Raw genomic sequence first — 19,841 nt, 5'->3', positions numbered from 1 at the left:
ATAGCACAATTAATAATTAGTATGATTACTGTTTATGTTTATATTTGGGTTCGTATTTGCCTTGGCTTAACTCAGTTTATATGGTAGAGACACGAAACTTGTACTCCCATTTCACCTCTGGGTATCACAAAATAAAATAATAATTTAAATCTTGGAACTAATAATTCATGACGTAGTTCAGGATAATTGACACCTTTTACGTGAAAACTAATCAGTTTTTAGTCAAATCGGAGTTATTTACGACGAAATTACATACAGCTGGGTATGTCTATGGGCGATACAAAATGCAAGATCTTTACTTACAGATTTTCACTCCTAATAACATATCCGTCAGAATATGCCCTTATAATCTTACACATTATTTATTTATACGTCGTTTAAGCTCATCCTGAGTGTCGGATGGCATAATCTAGCTAGCTATATTTCAAATTTAAAATAGGCCTCGCGCCTTTGCGTCGGCATCAGACGCCTTCATACAACCAACCTCCTAATTAATACGTTCTAGACGCCTCACATCTAAAACACGGCCTCTCATTGGCCGAAACCAAAATCGGTTAGCGTAATTTACAATATAAATACCGTAAATAACACTTATTAATACAATTGAAAACACAAAAATGCGGTAAATTTAAAACGAAAATTTCCAACAATGAAAATTTCTTTAAGTAATACCCCGAATAAAATCATCGTTTATTCGTTAAGTTCATTAGTCCTTAGAGGGGTATACTCAATTGACTGTCCATATAATTCCATTTCAGGTCATAGAGCATAGCTCTCGTAGATATACATAATTAATAAAAAATATATTTAAATAACTTTTGCGGGCGAACAATATACAAATTAAATAATAAAATTTCATAATAATAATAACAGTCAATATAATAAGTTTTCATAAATAATAATATCATTAAAATAAGTCATAACTTTCTGTGCATTATGAAAATAGTAACAGCACAACAATTTAACTAATAGGTATTATCACAATAAGTTATGTTCATAAACTATATTAAAGGGAAACAAATATTTATCATTTAATGATATGCAACTTTTTCCTTTGAGGTAAAAATTGAGGTATATTTAATGTAATAAGTAAATCCTCACATAAAATTTACTGAAACTAATATTCTTCATTGTCCGTCATATTATGATTCCAAACAGTTTAAATCAACTGAAACATGAAATAAAATAGTAAGGTTAACCATGAGGTGTGGAAGAAATTAGAGATTGCTTTGTAAAAAGTGTTAAAAATTTCTCATGAAATATTGTAATTATTATGTTCGTACATCATGTAATAAAAAAATTCAATACATTAAATTCAACACATAGGTACTTTGTATTGCAAGTTATTAAACATACCTATATTTTAAAAACACATGTGCGTATCTAAGTCGAATTGTTATGTAATACATGATGAACAATAACATTACCAACACAACTTCCCTTCCAAATAACTTTCACCCAAACATAAGGCCGCGGACAAATTATACACACTGGTCGCACGAGGAGCTGAAATAAGTCTTATAAGAAAGCCGGCCGGAGTAATTCTTTTCAAGCCAAAGCTGAAAGTAATGGATGTTGTTTGTCTAAAGCAGGCAGTGAAATTACATACAAGTTTACAGAATAGCCATATAAGATCTTTGACGCTTCTTATCCCGTCAGTGGACTGTACGCGAAGAACCAACTGCATCATGGCCCGCCGCCAGTTATATACTTACGTATGAATACACTTGTAAACGATGGTTTGTATACTTATGTATGTTGCCGACATCGATAGGTATTCTTTGGCAGCTCGATGTGGATTCATTCGAACACGTTTGCGCTAAACACGACATATTTTACATGCTTTATATTAGCTTCACCTGTATGTTTGTCTGTCCGTCTGTAACTCTGTCTGTCCGTCTGTAACTCTTTCGACTAAGAGTGAGTGACTCATCACAGTAAAATGTCCCACCCATTTCATTACGTTCGTTAGCCGAGCAGTCTAAGGCGCGCGACTTCTGTGACGTCAGCTTTCGGATTCAAAGATCGTGGGTTCTACTCCCGGCCACGCCGAAAAAAAAAATGTTTTTTTTTTTTTCCCCGGTAAATTCTAATATTATATCCATACATCTAACTGCAAATGATTCGTAGAGACTTTACCATTTCTTTGTGACGTTGCAACTCCAAATAGTTATCTCAGATGGTAATAGGTAGTGTCGGTAACTCATTTCCCTATGATAATTATACATAAATATAGTTTAAAAAACTAAAAAAACATGCTTTTAAAGAATATCAAACTAAAAAGTTAAAAATAAATATAGTTTAAAAAACCTAAAAAACATGCTTTTAAAGAATATCAAACTAAAAAGTTAAAAATAAATATAGTTTAAAAAACTAAAGAAACATGCTTTTAAAGATTATCAAACTAAAAAGTAAAAAATAATTTTAAAATTAAATTTATGACAATAGTATATAAGCAATACTAGTATAAATGAGAAAAAAGCATGGGGCGCTTAATATTCAAAAAATATGGCACAAAGCGCCTCAAGCTTTTTTCTCATTTATACTAGTATTGCTTATATACTATTGTCATAAATTTAATTTTAAAATTATTTTTTACTTTTTAGTTTGATAATCTTTAAAAGCATGTTTCTTTAGTTTTTGTAACTATATTTATTTACATAAGAGTGACATCGCGCACTGAAAAAAGTTGCAGGTCTGTAACGCAACAGTGATGCAAATATTACATAGTTCGAACATTTTCTGGAGCACGACATTCACTTTGGGTAATGCTAAGCTACTTGATAGGTACACTTTACCCGCTTTAAAAGTGATAACTTAAAAAAAAGTGTACATGGAAGCAGACTCAGCCATATGTTTATTGCTGTTGAGTTTGTCATAAACCTACTAAGTTCAATACGGCCTGTAAGTAGAACCCATGTTTTTTTACGACTTGTGTACAAGCTGTGGTTGTAAAGCGAATTTATATTCTTAGTTAACTAACGTCTATCATAACAAATTTGGAATAAGGCTACCTTAATTTTTTTTCTAGAACGAAAATATCTGGAAATAAAAATCAAGGAAAAAAGCATGAAAGATTACAGATTTTTTTTTCAACAACAAATGATTAATGGTTTAACTGCTTTGTGTACCTACTATATAAAAACATAACAAGCTTTCAAAATTTTACATTTTTTTTTGATTATCCGTTATAGTTATGTTTTGTTTTAACTCATAAATATTTAAGTTGATTGCCCACGTCACGAGTGTACAATAATTTATGTCACACTGCTCCGGGTTGCAGGTAAAGTAACAGGCGTGAAATTTGATTAGAAACGCGTTCTATTTATTCAGGCCCTTTAATTGGGCGTGACGGACCATGTGCCAAATATGTAACAATTATAAGTAGGTGAAGTATTAAACAAAAAGAACTTGAATGCAAAATAATGCATCTAAAAATAATAATTTGCAAGGTTCTTTCGTGGATGTTGTAATGTATGGGCAATATTTACTTAATTTTGGTTTTTGGATAAATTAATTGTGGTTTGTAAAATTTTAATAATTTTGTATAATTGCTGTAAAAAATTTATTTGCTGTCCTTATTAATTAATCGAGCTGTAGAAATAAGTTTATCTGAAAATTTACGTCATCTTCATTAAACATTGCCACTATTTATACTTTTTAACTTCCAAATGGTTTTTGAATTTTGTAATTAATAACGTACCATCCATAATTACATATGTGAGCGATCGGTCACTGACCTCATCTTCAATACTCCTCGTGACTCCTGCGCCAGGAGGAACATATATATACTTCTGACTAGCTTATTTAATATAGATCTTCCCTTGTTTTTATTTTTTATTTATCATTCCATGAACATTTTTAAAACAGAGAAGACCATCAGATATCTATCTAACCAAAAAGCATAGACAAATAACATTTAGTTTTCAAAATATGATTTTTCTTTTAGTTTAAGATACATTTTATATAAACCTACATTTTTAAGTATGAAAACTTTTGTAAATAGTTAACCATTTGGTTAATACCAGTATAAATTTTTCTTCAGCGTTGTAAGATGTGTAAAATCATTTTGGAAAACTAAAATAATTTAAAAAAATATTGAGTAGTATAATAATTGTTTTTTGAATATTTATTAAAAATAGAAGGAAAACACTGAAGTGTATGTTCATGTTAAAAGTTAAATAAAAATTTTGTCGAATTAGCTAGTGAGACTGTAAAGTCACCAATAAATAGTTTGTACGAAAAATTTCAACGTGTTGATTGATCAGTTTCAATACTTTATTTCGTAATACATGATCTAGTATTGTAAACTTTAGGATATTAGTAGTTAAAAAAAAAAGCGATGTTTTAGAGATACACGAATATACACACAGAGTAAGTCGAGCACATGGTACTGTGGCGAGGCACACTAAAAGCAATTCTGAGAATTTCTTTCGGTCACGGGATTATCTTTTACCGGTGCCGGTTGTGGGTTGTTTCCCTCTCACGCACGCACGCACACACACAGGTAGCCTGCCTACCCTCCGGGCCGGGGTCCCTCACCACGCTACCTGAGCGGTGGGCGGCGAGCTGGCTTCGCCGAGCGGCAGCACGAGACGGTGGAAAACTTTCAGGATTTGCAGAAATTGCGGAAAAGATATCTCGGAATTCAAAGCGATGACTATATGTTTTAAATACATGAATTTCTTCAGAAAAAAATTATATTTTTTTCTAGACTTGTACTTTTTTTCTGTCATTCTCCTAAGCAGTATAAAATGGCCCCAAAGTTGGACAAGTTGGTGATTTTTTATTTCATATTTTGATAGAAAAAAACATAAATGTAAAAGTATACAGACAATTCGTGTAGTATCTTCTCGTGGGTGAAAAATTTTCAGATTCGTAGTGTCGATCAATAAAGTCCCATCATTATTTAAAAAACATAGTGTTCCGCTAACTTCTGAAGCTACTAGGGAGGCCCCTTAACTCTTGGAGGTAATGGGACAACAAAAAACACAAATACCCGGGAAAGAACATGAACCCAGTATTACTGTGAACACTATTTTGTAGTGATACATTTTTAAGCAAATATATTAATTTACAATATCTGTAATTTTACATGAATATTTCTATTCCACGAATAAAAGAAATTACAGTGAACGAGAGAACTTCAAATAAAGCAGCCTAATCACGTTAGTGAAATAAAAGCACCTCTAAATGACTTCTCGGCTGTCACTGAAATAAAACGTGATGTGTGTACCTTATGAAGAAGGCATCGAGTGCATAATTTTAATGAATTTATATAAAATGGCATGCCTAACAAAGAAACTAAAATTCTCTTTCTGTTTTCGTATATTTCTTTAAATAAAACTTTGACAAATTATTAAAAAGTGAATTTTGAAGGATGTCAGATTTTTTGACCTTCAGAATAGTTACAAGGATCCGTATACAATCACCGATGCAGCATTTCGGGAAAGGACGATTCGCTAGAGTCATTTAATGGATACTTGTGGCATTTCAGATAATTGTGGCTCATCTTTTTATTAATAACTAGCTGCCCGACCCGGCTTCGCACGGTTGTATTTATGGGGGGGGGGGGGGAAATGAGACCAAATCTCCTATTTACAGTTATAATAAATGAAATAAAATGAAAATTAATTAATTTTGACAAAAACTTAATACAATGCTTTGTAATGTACCGAAGAAAAAACGAATAGCACCGATGGTTTCCCGACTCTCAAGCACGCAACGTTGTCATGGAAACGAAGTACCCACTGTTTCCCGGGCTTAAACACCAATCAACATTGTTAATCAGTTTATTATTAATTATAAATTATTAAGACTATTAATCGAAATAAAAACTACCCTATCTCTCAAGTTGGAAACAATTACACATAAATGCCAATTTTCATCGAAATCGGTTGACTTGGTAAAGAGTTCACTGGACCTTTTTAGAAATCAGATGTAGTTAGTAATTGTCTTCTTAATTTGAATAATTTATATCACTTTCAAATCCCGACCGACTTTGTTCTACCAGTGTATAGTTATTTACCTGTATATATCTAAAAATTGGTGGTCTGTATTTAATGAGTGATGAGGACTACACTAACAATGAAATAGTCGTTGCCATGGAGACGAATGAAGCATCAACAATGCTACAGCCGTTGCCGTGGTGATTTTCTGCCAACTCATACATACATCACATTAGAAAACTCTAAAATTATCAGATTAAGACCATTAATCGGAATAAAAACTATCCTATCTCTCAAGTTGGAAAAAATTACACATAAATGCCAATTTTCATCGAAATCGGTTAAGTGGTTTAGGAGTCCATTGAGGACAAACATTGTGACACGAGATTTATATATATTAAGATTTAACAATAGTCTGTTGCCTAGACAGTGTCTACCACCTTGTATTATTATACATTACTGTCAAACGCATACAAAATCTTAAGCACGTAAATAGAGTAAACACTGAAAGTTGGAAAATTTGTAAATTTATTTATTTGTATATTCACCAGGCTGTGTTAGCGTCGCAAGAAAACGGACACAATTTCATGGCTGGTTTATCGCCGAATGTAGCCTGGAAACGAAAGGATCATTAATTTAAAGCTGCATCATCACAGGACACACCTTACTATTCGAAAACAGTATCTAGTTTTATAAGGCAAATATATTCTAGATTAAATATTGGTGGCAGGGCGCGAATTTAATTCAAATGTACCTACGAATTTTGTACAACCATATCTCTCAATTACTTTCCTAAAGAGCACAAGTTTTATTTTTAAAAATAGGGGGTGGATAAAATTTCGTACAAATCAACGTCATTTCGAATTAGAGAACTAATGAAATGGGACCGTAAATTTAAATCCACAGTCATTTTCATTAAAGCACTTCATCTAGGAAGAACACGAAGTTAACCACCTCTACTCTCGTTGCTTCACAGAAGGGCTAGAGTTACCCTACAAGAACCTTTTTTTTAGAACCATTAAATTCATCGACTTTAATTTGCAAACTCGTGAATAAAAATGCTGCTGCGTGTCATTTATTTCTCAAGAATCCACCCTACCCACCGGTAAAATTTCTCGCAGCACTACTCCACTGGAAACTCGAAACGTGGGGGTATTTAGACTCCCCCTCCGATTTTATTTTTTTTCGAGTGACCGCAAGGGAACGAATAAGGGATGGCATTTCCCGGTTTACTTTACGCGTGGGCTTCTCTGCCCTTCCAAACGAGTAATTTCATTAATTTTTACTTGTAACCTGTCGCCCAGAGGGTATGTTGAGAGAGAGAGAGAAGGGGAGAGAGAGAGAAGGGGAAAGAGAGAGAAGGGGAAATAGAGAGAGAAGGGTAAAGAGAGAGAGGAGGGGAAAGAGAGAGATAAAGAACGAAGATGGGGCAGGAAACATAATTTCCGCTCTTGCAATGACCGACTGTGCCGTTAGAAAACATCCCCTTGTAATCACCGTAAGTACTGTCAAAATGTTATCCGTAAATGTTCGCGAAACAAACGGACCTTCGATTATATAAATACATTTTATAAAACAAAATCATCCTTATTTTCACGCAATAATTCATATCCGATGTTCGCATATAAGCTTGATTCGATTCTGAGATATGATTTTCGCTATAAAAACCATATTTAACATATAACTTCACGGAATTTCCAGTAATTCATAAATTTAATGGTTATATGTTCTTCCATCGTTAAAGAAGAGTTACGGAAATGTTCCCCATTTAAAAAAAAAAATACCTGTTAAAAATCCGTTTTTTCAGACCTTTGTGACAATACATAATAAAAAAATTACATGACTAACAAAAATATTTCATAACATGTGACCATACAAAATGTTTCTGCATTGGTTAAATAAGTATTTATTGTATACTACAAATACCGTGGTTGTATGGTTAATGACGAATTATACATTTTTACACTCGATGGGAAACAATTTTCCAGCCAACAGTGACACCGGTTCGTCACCACGTTGTGGGGTCTATATCGAGAAAATATAGTCTCACTTTCCGCGTGCGTTACAGTAAATTTAATTGTAAAAATTCTGTATGCTCAAGCAGATACAAAAAGTTTGTCCCAGAACTCGAAGTCAAGCCAAGAACCGTTTATGGGCATTCTTAATAAAAACCAAAGTTTTTTTTAGTTAATGCCCATTTTTTTCAAAAGTTTTAAAATTCATACTCTGCACCAAATTAATAGATACTGCCACTACTAACTTTTGTTACGCAATTATGATTAACCCTACTATTGATATTCAAAATAAAATAAAACTTTCTATGTTTATTGGATTGGAAAAGAGGGGGGGGGGGGGGGAGAGAGAGAGAGAAATTCTTTGCCCGACACTTATGCGGCAAAATGTTCGGTTAGGTAAATCGAACTGTTCATATTATAATGAAAAAAAAGTATTGAGTTAATTTAGGTAGTTATTTGATTAAAATTGTAACCCCTACTGTGAGTAGAAAACATATAAAAATTTCAAATTATTATAAATCTGAAATATTTAAAAAATTCTACAAACACTACTCGGGTTACGGTTGAAAGTTAACAGGGAGCGACATTAGTTAGGGCTTTCATTAATGAATACGACGGCTTCGTTCTGTTTGCACATCACGACTTTATATCACACATATTTGACAAAGCGCAGCTGTAGTAAAAATAAATTCTCAAATTAAATGCTCGCAGCACAAATAAAAGTGACCTAAACTAAAATATCTGTCTAAAGTCTCTGTAAAAATGTTCTCTTTATTTTGGCTGTGGTGAATGCCATATAGTCTTAATGAAAGATTCATCGCGTTTCGCGAACTCGTCGCAAAATAACTGAAGATGGATGTTGCGGAACAAATGCAGCATTACAAAACATGTCCGGGCCTTATATCCTCTGAAGGAGTTTTTCTGGACACACATAAAATGGCAATGTTCCCTCGCAGTTGAAGAAACTTAGGTAAATGTCCGTTATCCGCAGCAGTGACCTTCCCGCAAGTCCATGGCGAAAATCTGTTATAACAGCTAAACAATTCGAGAGAAATGCACTAGCGCTCTGACATGACCAAAAGTCTATGTAAATGAATGCTACAGATATTAACGGTGGTTTTCTGACGTCACACGCCGCAAGGTCACATCCACAGCTCCGTGGTGCCAGAAAAGGCACACTTACACTAGCAATGCCTTAACTAGTGTCAAGTACTCGCGCGAGTGGAGAGCTGTGAGCGCAGGCAGGAAAAGGCGCGCTTACGTTGCGCGAGTATACTTGTTCAAAATCCATACGAGACGTAATGATTTACGTACACGGGAAGTCAGTCTCGAAAGCAGGTAGCAGGGATTCTCGCTCAAAATACCAAAGGTTTGTTCACTGCGAGAAATCGATCAATAAATAAGCAAAGTAAAGTTTCTGTTCACTGAACCCAATAAATTAGTGTTACGTTAGCATAACTAGTAAGTGGCTAACTAAAGGTCCCCTGCGGGCAAACTCGCAAAAGTTCATAGACTGCTGAAGACGTTAGAATTAAGTTGGCGCCGGCCATGCTTGGCAGTCTGTGGCTCTGGCAGTACGCGCGCCACACGGGTGGTCGCGGCCCCTCGCAGTCCACAACCAGGCACCCGGCAGCTCGTTCAGCCACAGGTGTGGTCTCTAGCTGGTTGAGGCAGCGACTGCTCAGCCTGAGCGCACCTCGGTGCTTCACACCGATACAACACAACCAAATTGTCGCATTAGTGCCGTAGTTGTAGCACAACTATCGCCAAAGTTATGGTCGGCTCCCCCGCCATCAATATACATGATCATGGTACTCCTCTGGTACGTACGTTTACATTCAACAAAAACTAAGCTATACAAAAACTTAAATGTTTACACATTTACAGACATAAACTGTACCAGCGCTAATTAACGAAAGTAAAAATATGCTTAATGAAAACTATCAAAAACAGAAGTATAGAAATAAGTTAAATTATAAATTTAAGCCAGTCTTGCGTTAGCGCAAAGAGTAAGCGACCAGATAGAAGCGCACCAAAATTTATTAATTAAATAAGCCAAAAGACAGACTTGAGGCGGAGCACGCATCCAAATGAACTATCACTTCAAATAACTTGCTAAGTTATACATACTATCCTTACTTAGCAAGTATTTGCATGTTTCGTGTATATTATATGTATTTATTATGCTAACTTAAATAGTTAAAAGCAGAATTATAAATCTTTTCAAATAACTTGCTACGTATAATGTGTATAACTAAGAAATTCATTTAAAAATAAGGCTCATTTAAACAAATAATCATCTACGTAAGCGTAGTATTATTTACAGTATAAATATTTAAAGTTACCCGATTAAAAAATTTGCAGTATTTTTTTACAGTATAAATAGTTAAAGTTACCCGATTAAAAAATTTGCGACATAAGTGTCGTGCAAAGAATTCCTCCTCCCTTCCTCAACCTTAAAATTATAGCATGTTTATTACATAAAGATTGTACATAAAATAATTTTAATAGTATCAACTGCAAACGTGTTAGAGTTTTGGTTCTATGTCATAATTTATGAGAAACTGGAACAGTTTTATATAAGCGCATGCGCTAGTACTGCTTTGTTGTTTTCTCGCTTGCAGTGCCACCTACGCAAAATGGCAGCTCCTGAGCGTAAACAGTTTTGTGTTCTGCAATTTTCTAAGAGCGATTCTGTAATTTCAGCCCTTTCCATTAGAATCTCTTTGTACGAGAGTGGCTGAAAGTCCAAGTCCCTGACCGTTGGATTGGTCGTAATGGTCGAGACGACAGAGCTCTTTTTCGCTGGCCTCCACGTTCACCTGACATAACTGCATGTGATTTTTTTTTTGTTCCTTTGTGGCTTTATATGAGATAGTTTCTACATTCCGCCGCTACATAAATATTTACCAGAGTTGAGACACAGCATTGAAGATGCTATTGCTTTCATTAGTTCGGACGTGTTAACCGAAGTGTGGAAAGAATTGCAACTAATGTTGGATGTGTGCCGGATAACTAAAGGTGCACAATTTGAACATTTGTAAGAAAGTCTATGATTTGTTGTAAAGAGTCTAAATTAAACTGTTGACATGTACCATTGAAACAGGGACATCCTCTAATAATATTCGCAGGCTTTCGAAGCCATTGTCTGAAGTAGCTTTGCCCCAGGGTTGTAGCCGTGTCCTCGGCGAATAATTCACCGAAGTTTCGGTCGACTTTGCAGTCGCCATCATCAGGGAGCAGCTAACGAAACTTGGGTGAATTATTCGCCAAGGACACGGCTACAACCCAGAAGCCAAGCTACTTGGGACATTCTCTGTCAGACAGCCTGTATATAAGCAATGCGAGGGCCAGAGGGGAGCCGGGGGTGTGCAGAGGTGTCGGAGTGCGCGATGAAGAGGGGTTGTTTGCCGCGAGCGCCCCGTGTCCGCGAGGGGTTGAATAATGGCGCCGGCTGGCCGTGTCGGCGCTCCTTCCTGTCCCCGACGGCATTGCGCGAGGCGCCTAATGAACAAGTTCCTCGGGAGAGCTTTATGAAAACGCGGAGCGTCCACCCGGACGCTGCAGGCACGCCAAGTGTTTATTTAAACCCCCCTCCCCTAAGGAGAATGATGAGCTCGGGGTAGCAGCGATTCTTTGCGACCTCGGCGGACGCGTGCATATGCATGACGCCCCACGCCGAGAGCAGAGACAGGGTTTATTCGCTCCGACAGGTAACAGAGGCTGAACGAACTTGTTTGCTTCCGTAGCAGCGCCTCTGGAAGACTCGGCCGGAACACGAAGCTTAGCTTTTTACTTCCTCCTGACTTTTCGCAATTATATGCTATAAATATTCTCCGCAGTAACTTTACAGGAAAATAACCGATTCCGAGTTTTAAACCTTCAGGAATTAACTCCTATTTACTCAAAATTAAAAAGAATTTTTTTTTCAAAATTTTTGAAAAAAAAAAGTATTATGAGTGGAAACTTTTATCACATGTTATTTAAAATTTTGAATCATTTACAAACCTGGGCTCTTCATATTTAATGTAAACAAATGAGATTAAACTTCTTATCGTCTCTCTCTCTCTCTCTCTCTCCCTGTGTGTGTGTGTGTGTGTGACCGCGCGTTTCAGCGACTGACTCTCTTTGGGCGAAATTTAAAAAAAATACTTACTTTATTTTCTGCGTAAAATATGTATGGGAAAAGTTAGAAATAACTATTTGGTGTAGATATATAGGATAACAATCCTTTTCCCTAATAAGATCAAACTTTTACAATCTCAGGAGTGAAATTATGAGTTTATTTATTTTGGATTTTTCTTTAATTTTATTTAACTCAACAGTACTAAATACATTAACATTATTGAGTGTATTCCCATACTTTTTTGACTTGAATACAACTATTCTAATAACTTTTAACCGTATGAAGAACCAAAAATAATTGACTGGATAGCCATATAATGTGTGTGGTTTACTTGCCCAAATTTATTTCCTCACGTGAAAGTAAATTCAAACATAATTTATTGTTTTTAATACTAAACCAAAATTACTTTCTTTTTTTCGGCCGCTTAGTGTTTGAATCATGAATAATTGGGCAAAACACACTAGCCTATATGACTTTATCTGTGTTACTTTTGCTCAGTTTCTTACTTCTTTGGAAGCTAGAAAATCATGAGCCGTGACGTTCTAAGCATTTACGTTGCTGAGAAGGAGTTATATGAGTTGAAGTCGATGTGTCCTTTTCACCTGGCTCAACAGTTACCAGAAACATATCATTATTATTAATCAGGAAAAATTTACCGGTAGATTAAGCTGGGGTTGGTTGTGGTTAACCATTTTTAAAGGGGTTGTTTAAAATATTAAGCTAAAAACTCATTTTCAAATTCATAAATAAAATTAGGATAATGATATGTAATTACGAGAGAAATATTGACACTTTGTTATTGTTTATTCTTTTAATAAATTGCTGATACCATCGTCTGAAAATTTGCGGAAAGAAACAGAACGAGAATTCGTAAACAGGTGGAACTTCAATCATGCTATTGGCGCTGCAGAAGGAAAGCATTTTGCGACCGTAAAGCCAACATGTAGCGGTAGCTTGTATTATGATTACAATATTTTTTTCAGTAGAATACTTTTTGCATTTGTCAACGTAATATACGAGTTCCTTTATGTACATGCAGGTATTAATGGGAGCTTTCCGATGCTACAGTAATCCAAAACACTGTTTCCTACAAGAAACTGTTACGAAATGAACTAGGCTTACCGCATCCTGGCCCAGTACCTGGAACGAATAACAACGTTCCCTATGTATTCCTGGGTGACAGTGCGTTTGGCCTCAACAAAAGTTACAACTCGTTCTTGGCGAATTGTATTTCCGTTTCGTCGCAAAGCATTTATCTCTGAGTATGTCTATATCGCAATTAAAAAACTTATACCCACGGTATGACCACTATCTAAAGGAAACAAAAAAGTTTTAGATATGTTTTCCATCTTAAAATTAAAAGAAAACAATCCAAACGAAATGTTTATTGAAACTTCAAACACAGTAACCCACTCCCCATTTATATAGCTATTACGGCCTCTGTCTCCATTAGTTAGCTTTGTAAATGGATTTTAATGCATGTTCCCTATTTAACTTAAGCTTTTTTCGGGATAAATATTGGCCTATGGTTTCGTCGCTATGTGCCCTAATTATATTTCATAAAGTCACACAAATCGGTTCAATACCGTTGGGTTAGAAGTAAGGTAGTTGGTGTTTACAATCTTTGCCATGTTAATATTTGAAGTCAAAATGAGAATCACCCCTCACCACCCTTTCCTATTTGCATTTAAAAACAACTTGTTTTGTTATAATGAAGTTTAACTCTAATATATTGCAGATGTGTTGGTATGTATATATATATATATGTGTGTGTGTGTATATCTTTATATGTATATTTCTTGTGTGCGTGTGTATGTCACTGAACTCCTCCTAGACGGCTGGACCGATTTTGATGAAATTTTGTGTGTGAGTTCACGGGGATTCGAGGATGGTTTAGATTCACAATTGGATATTTTATCTCGATTCTGAGTTAAGATAAACTAAAAAAAAAACACGCCTTAAAAGCAAAAATTGCAACGCATTATTAGAAGCCATTAAGTTTTGCTATTGTAAGGAACTAAGTAGAGAGTAAGAAAAAAATAAAGATCCTGACAGTTTATAGCGTCGCCATATTTGTTTCAATTTTCAATACCCTTTTTGTATATTGCAATTTAAATTGCCGAAAAAAAAATCATGTTTCATAGCCACACAAATAGTGAGGATGGTTTAGATTCACAATTGGATATTTTATCTCGATTCTGAGTTAGTAAAAACTAAAAAAAAAACACGCTTTAAAAGCAAAAATTGCAACGCATTATTAGAAGCCATTAAGTTTTGCTATTGTAAGGAACTAAGTAGAGAGTAAGAAAAAAATAAAGATCCTGACAGTTTATAGTGTCGTCATATTTGTTTCAATATTCAATACCCTTTTTGTATATTACAATTTAAATTGCAGAAAAAAATCATGTTTCATAGCTACACAAATAGTGAGTGTGTATCATTTCTCTATGTCCACGAGGTCTCGCCGCGTCAATTTTCTCCTTGGAGCGAACCCGTCCGCTTAATTAAATAAACAGCTTTTATCGTTTAATGATTTCATGATTTATTTAATGAAAATATGCTCTCATAAAATATTAGTTAGATAGACATTCAATAGGTGTCTTTCTCTCACTCTCTCTCTCTCTGAAATGTATGTAGCTTGCTCGCGGGTCAGTAATGTAGACAATCTTTACATTCTAGCTCGAGACGGAAAAAAAAAGTAAATGTGGTTTACAAAGACATTTTATGAAGTGTCTTCCCGTCATTACATTTGAAAGTAGAAACATATTTATTCAAAATTTAGGTAGTAACATATTTTTATTGCAAAGACTGAAATAGAGGTGAGAAAAATTATCATTTGTGAACATAAGAAAACTACTACAACTGTATCAACTGTTATGTTATAATGTTTAAATTTCTAAATGGTGCAAGATAATACAAAATTCCATGCGGAAAAAGTCGTGGGCAGCAGATACGTATAGTTATAGGTGTGGGGCTATGCATGCTGATTTTTCATATACTGCATGGATGCGAACATGTAAGAATAATCTATCTATCTTACTATAATAAAACAGTACTTTTTCTGTCTGTCTGTTTGTACGCGATTTTGATGAAATTTTGTGTGTGAGTTCACGGGGATTCGAGGATGGTTTAGATTCACAATTGGATATTTTATCTCGATTCTGAGTTAAGAAAAACTAAAAATACACGCTTTAAAAGCAAAAAAACTAAGCATTGTTGATAATTAGCCTCCATGGCAACGGGCTTTTGCATTGTTGTTGCCTTCTGCGTAACCATGGGAAAGGTTTTTGGTAACGGCAGTGGCGTGCCCAAGAGGAGGGGTATGTATAATGAGAAGATACAAAATGTCCAGCGTAGAAATACTTACCGCCATATCCATATCTCACAAAAAGTACATTTGGGCAGGACAATGTCTGTCGGGTCCGCTAGAAAGATATATAGAGAGATAGAGATATAAATAGAAAGATAGAGAGAGTTATAGAGATATACTTAGAGAGATAGAGAATTAGAGAGATAAAGAGAGATGCTTAGTATACGTTTAAAAAATTACAAAAAAAAATTGATTGAGGCATTGCAACGCATGCCGGGCATTATCTAGTGTGTGTGTATATATATATATATATATATATATATATATATATACACATATATATAAGCAATATTCACTACGTGATGGTATCCTTACGATTCTTCCTTCCGAATTAATTTCAAGCAATGAAACAAATTTATAGCGTATTAGCTTTTATAAAGCTACGATTTGTTTTGATATCCAAATGCTATTGACTTCAACTCCAGAACAGTCGAAATTAAACTGTTATAATATACCATTGGAACTGGGGCATTCTTTTACGGACACCATGTATTTGACACCCAAGACAAAAAGGTAAAATGTTTTGAAATTAACGCATTGCAACGAGTGATCATTCCTACAAACTGATTTTCCCTGCACGCAGCTGACGTAAGGAAGGCCAAGTACCTCAGCGTGTAGACTGACACCAGGCGCTTGGGTGGGAGGAGCTGGGGCGAAGGGGGAGAATACATTTGAATATACCATCCACTTTCCTTTCCAGAAACCCCGACAAATAACGTACCTATAAATAAAAAATTGTAAAATTTAATAAAATATAATAACTTAACTTACAGCATCGTAGGTACGGCATGCATTTTTCGCGAAAAAAGATTTTGACGTTAGCTGAAATTTAAAATACGGCAGTATCGTCTGTGTTTCATGATTGGGCGAGTTTCTTTCACGTACATGCCTACTTGTCAGTACACCAATCACAGTGATCCAGCGCGAAAGCAAAAGTGTCCTGAGTGGCTCGGTCAAATAAGGATCGGCTTCTCTCGAAGACGGCCGCCAATCACACGAAATAAACCACTGGTGTTGGTATAACTTGTTTTAGTATAATGAGTGTTCAAAATTTTTTTCGCGTAAAAATGCCTGCCCTTAATCATAGTCCTACTACATAAATCTCAATCTTTGTAAAACAATTAATTTTAAACTTGGAATATTAGAAGGAATTTTTGGTTGAACTACTAAAATATAATTCTTGGGATAAAAGTAACGGCAAAAATCTACATTACTTTGATGTAGGTAGTAATTGGTAAAGTCCTGCCAAAACAATTTTTCTGGTATTAGGCTAAACTCTCACACATTTGTACAAGGACTCGTTAATTTCTTCTGATGTCTGACTGATGATACATCCAACCTTTCATCCGGATTGCATGAGGTTAGGATCACATGAACCGTGTTATCTTCTCATGGGATTCTTATCTTTCATGGATAGAGACATGAAACATTCGTGTTTTATTTCTGGTACTAGGATGAATTTCACACAAATGTATACAAATATTGTCCATTGGTTGCTGTCATAGTTTACCTTCCCGCCAGATTGCATGTGATTGGGTCATTTGAATTTTCTTAATGTTGTTATTGGTCTCTATTACTTGGGAGGCGGGTAAAAACTGCCTATGGTCCCATGAGAATGCAATTGGTATGTTAATTGTATTCAGACCAGGCTCTCTCCAAATAATAACTAGAGACCGAAAAACTTTGAGGATTAATTTCGCGTTACGCTAGAATCCAAACACATGCAAATTTATATTACTTCTGTGATTGGGTCACAATTTATGTCAACGACTCAGAAACTATAAAAAAACCTTCAGCCAAAAAAATGGTTGTCTGTAAAGTCAGTTTACGGACGATAGTTTAACGTGTCAACGTCATAACAAAACATTGATGAAATTATAGTTTAGTTAAATTAATAAATGTAAAAGCTACTTTTGAAAAGCCCACCTTAACCTATTTAATATAATAGTAGATTCATAGGCCAATCGAGTGGAAGAAAGATAGATGCGGCGCAAGCGTACAATGAGCGTAACGGGACACAGCGTAACGGGACAATGTGCGTAACGGGACACTTTTTCGTGCGTGCTGCCGGCGTTCATCGATTTATTAGACGTCACGTCAAAAAGTATCGAATCGCAAGCATCCTAGTCAACAGGACTCATAAGGCCGGCCACACACTCTCCGGTTTTCCTCAGAGGTCTGCCTCAAGGTGCTCTGCCTCAAAGCAGACCTGAAATGGGGGTGCGCCCACACGTTCGGGTCTACTAGAGTTACCTTGAGGCGTATGTGTCTGTAGTATACCTGCAATTATGGCGTAAACAGACGATGCTCTCGCTGTCGTTGGATTGCTTATAGCAACGGGGAAAATGAAGAGACAGAACGTGAAACGAAAAGTGTGGTGCAAATACTGGTTAAAATAAAGACAAAACTATTCACAAATAAATTTGTTGAATGAGCTGAGATTCGTGTCAAAAGATTGGCATAATTACTTAAGGATGGACGAAGATACATAATTGAAACTATTGTTACTTGTGGCACCAATAATTGGGAAATAGGACATTCAACAGGAAATGAACAAGATGGAAATACCACAATGTCGGCTCATAAACTTCGTCGGCACCACTTCCACTTTTCTTCGAATTCTTAACTTTTTTCGCTTCGTTGCGGATGTTACTTCTAAAATTATTATTATTTTTTAATTAACACATCTTTGTTGGCAGTAGGCTCTATTTATTTCATTTTTTACACTAATCGTCCGTATGCAGTCCCTCTTTCCGCGATCATGATATTCTTTCGCTTTGCTTCCCATAAAGCAAGGAGAATCCTTGTACAGTTTAATAAATTGCTCCAATACTTGGCGTGTTCGAGAAGACATGTTTACCACAGAAAGTATTCGCACTAACCTCACTCGCGGATGTAAGGGGAGGCACTGACAGGTCGCCTCAAGGTCTGCCTGATCTCTGGTCCACACGCACCGGAAACGTGTAAGGAAGAGGCGTACCTTGAGGCGAACGAAGGTATTTTCGATTTTCACTCCGGTCGCCTCTTTCCAGGAAACCTCAAGGTACAATAACATAACACACTCCGGTCTGCCTTAAGGTTCTGTACCTTGAGGCAGACCTCTGAAGAAAACCGGAGCGTGTGTGGCCGGCCTTAGGATGTAACCAATGAGACGGTGGCATTTGCCCAAGTGTGTAGGGTATTGTAGAGTCCATCCTAGATGTCAGTAAAACCGCAATTATTCATTATTATTAGGGGCAGGCATTTTTCGCGAATAAAGCTGAACGCCTGTCAGACTGCAACGAGGTATACGCGCAGCAGCGGTTTTTTCCTTGTGATTGGCGGCCGTCTGGGAGAGAAGTGGCTGCCTTGTTCGGCTGAGCCACTCAGGACGCATTTGATTCCGCAATGAATTACTGTGATTCGTGTTTTAACAATCGTCATGTACCTGAAAGAAACTCGCCCAATCACGAAACACAGACGATGCTACAGTGTTTTAACTTTCAGCTTGCCTCGGAATCTTTTCGCGATATTTGCATGGCCCTAATTATTATTCATTCCCTAATAATAACGTGAAATTTTCAGGTCTCTCTTCATGGCGTATCAAACTACCCGTGATCCAATTGAAATGCCATGTGAATCTACAACAGGATAGTGCTAGCCGGTATCCACAATGTATGGCAAATTTTGCAAGTCTCCAGTTATTTGTAGAGCCTGGAAGAATTCGCGGTTTCAATGACCAGTCATCTCATTGCACATTGTGCGACGCGACGTCTCAAACGGGTAGCCTGCGATTCGACAATTCTTCGTTTGAGCGTTTCTCATTGGCCCAGAATCCTCCATACAAACTGTGAACCAATAGCAGAAGAAGCACAAAGATATATGTATTTGAATTTTAGCCCTCCCATTCCCGCCACATGGAAACAAATTTTCTGTCCTTTCACAAAATATTCATTTTTATAGTTTGTAATACTAAAAGGAAGATATTGTATTTCTGCATATATGAAATAAGTTTTTCGAAATAATACTGAGTATGTCTTACGCAAATTGGCACAGAAATTTATCTTTTAATTGAAGTTTCATTCAGTATATAATTTTTTTTTAAACAAGGGAAAAGATAATTAACAATCATAGGATTGGACCATTTTGTCTTATTATGCTTATTAATTTGCGCAGTTAATACTGGAAAGCAATTCAGGGAACGTTTCACAAATAAATTTAATACCGGAGGTAGTGGCCCGGGTAAGAATTCGAACCCAGCATAACTGAGAATGCTGTTTTGAAGTAGTACTTACAGCTGTTTTCACGTAAATATCTGTTATTTTACATAAATATTTTTGTTCCATTTACAAAAACAAAACCGTGGTTACGCCCCTGGCTGGCCTGGCCCGGGCCTCAGCTTC

The 19,841-nt window shown here is 36.0% G+C and overlaps 1 long non-coding RNA gene across 1 annotated transcript in view; it reads right to left on the bottom strand.

Annotated features, from left to right (window-relative positions):
• The window catches only part of LOC134534703 (uncharacterized), a 431,047-nt gene that overhangs the window by 179,959 nt on the left and 231,247 nt on the right, over positions 1 to 19,841 (bottom strand). The gene's annotated exons all lie outside the window — the stretch shown is intronic.

Source organism: Bacillus rossius, chromosome 8 (genome assembly GCF_032445375.1).
Source record: "Bacillus rossius redtenbacheri isolate Brsri chromosome 8, Brsri_v3, whole genome shotgun sequence".
NCBI classification, from domain to species: Eukaryota; Metazoa; Arthropoda; class Insecta; order Phasmatodea; family Bacillidae; genus Bacillus; species Bacillus rossius.
This window is presented reverse-complemented; position numbering and strand designations above follow the sequence as displayed.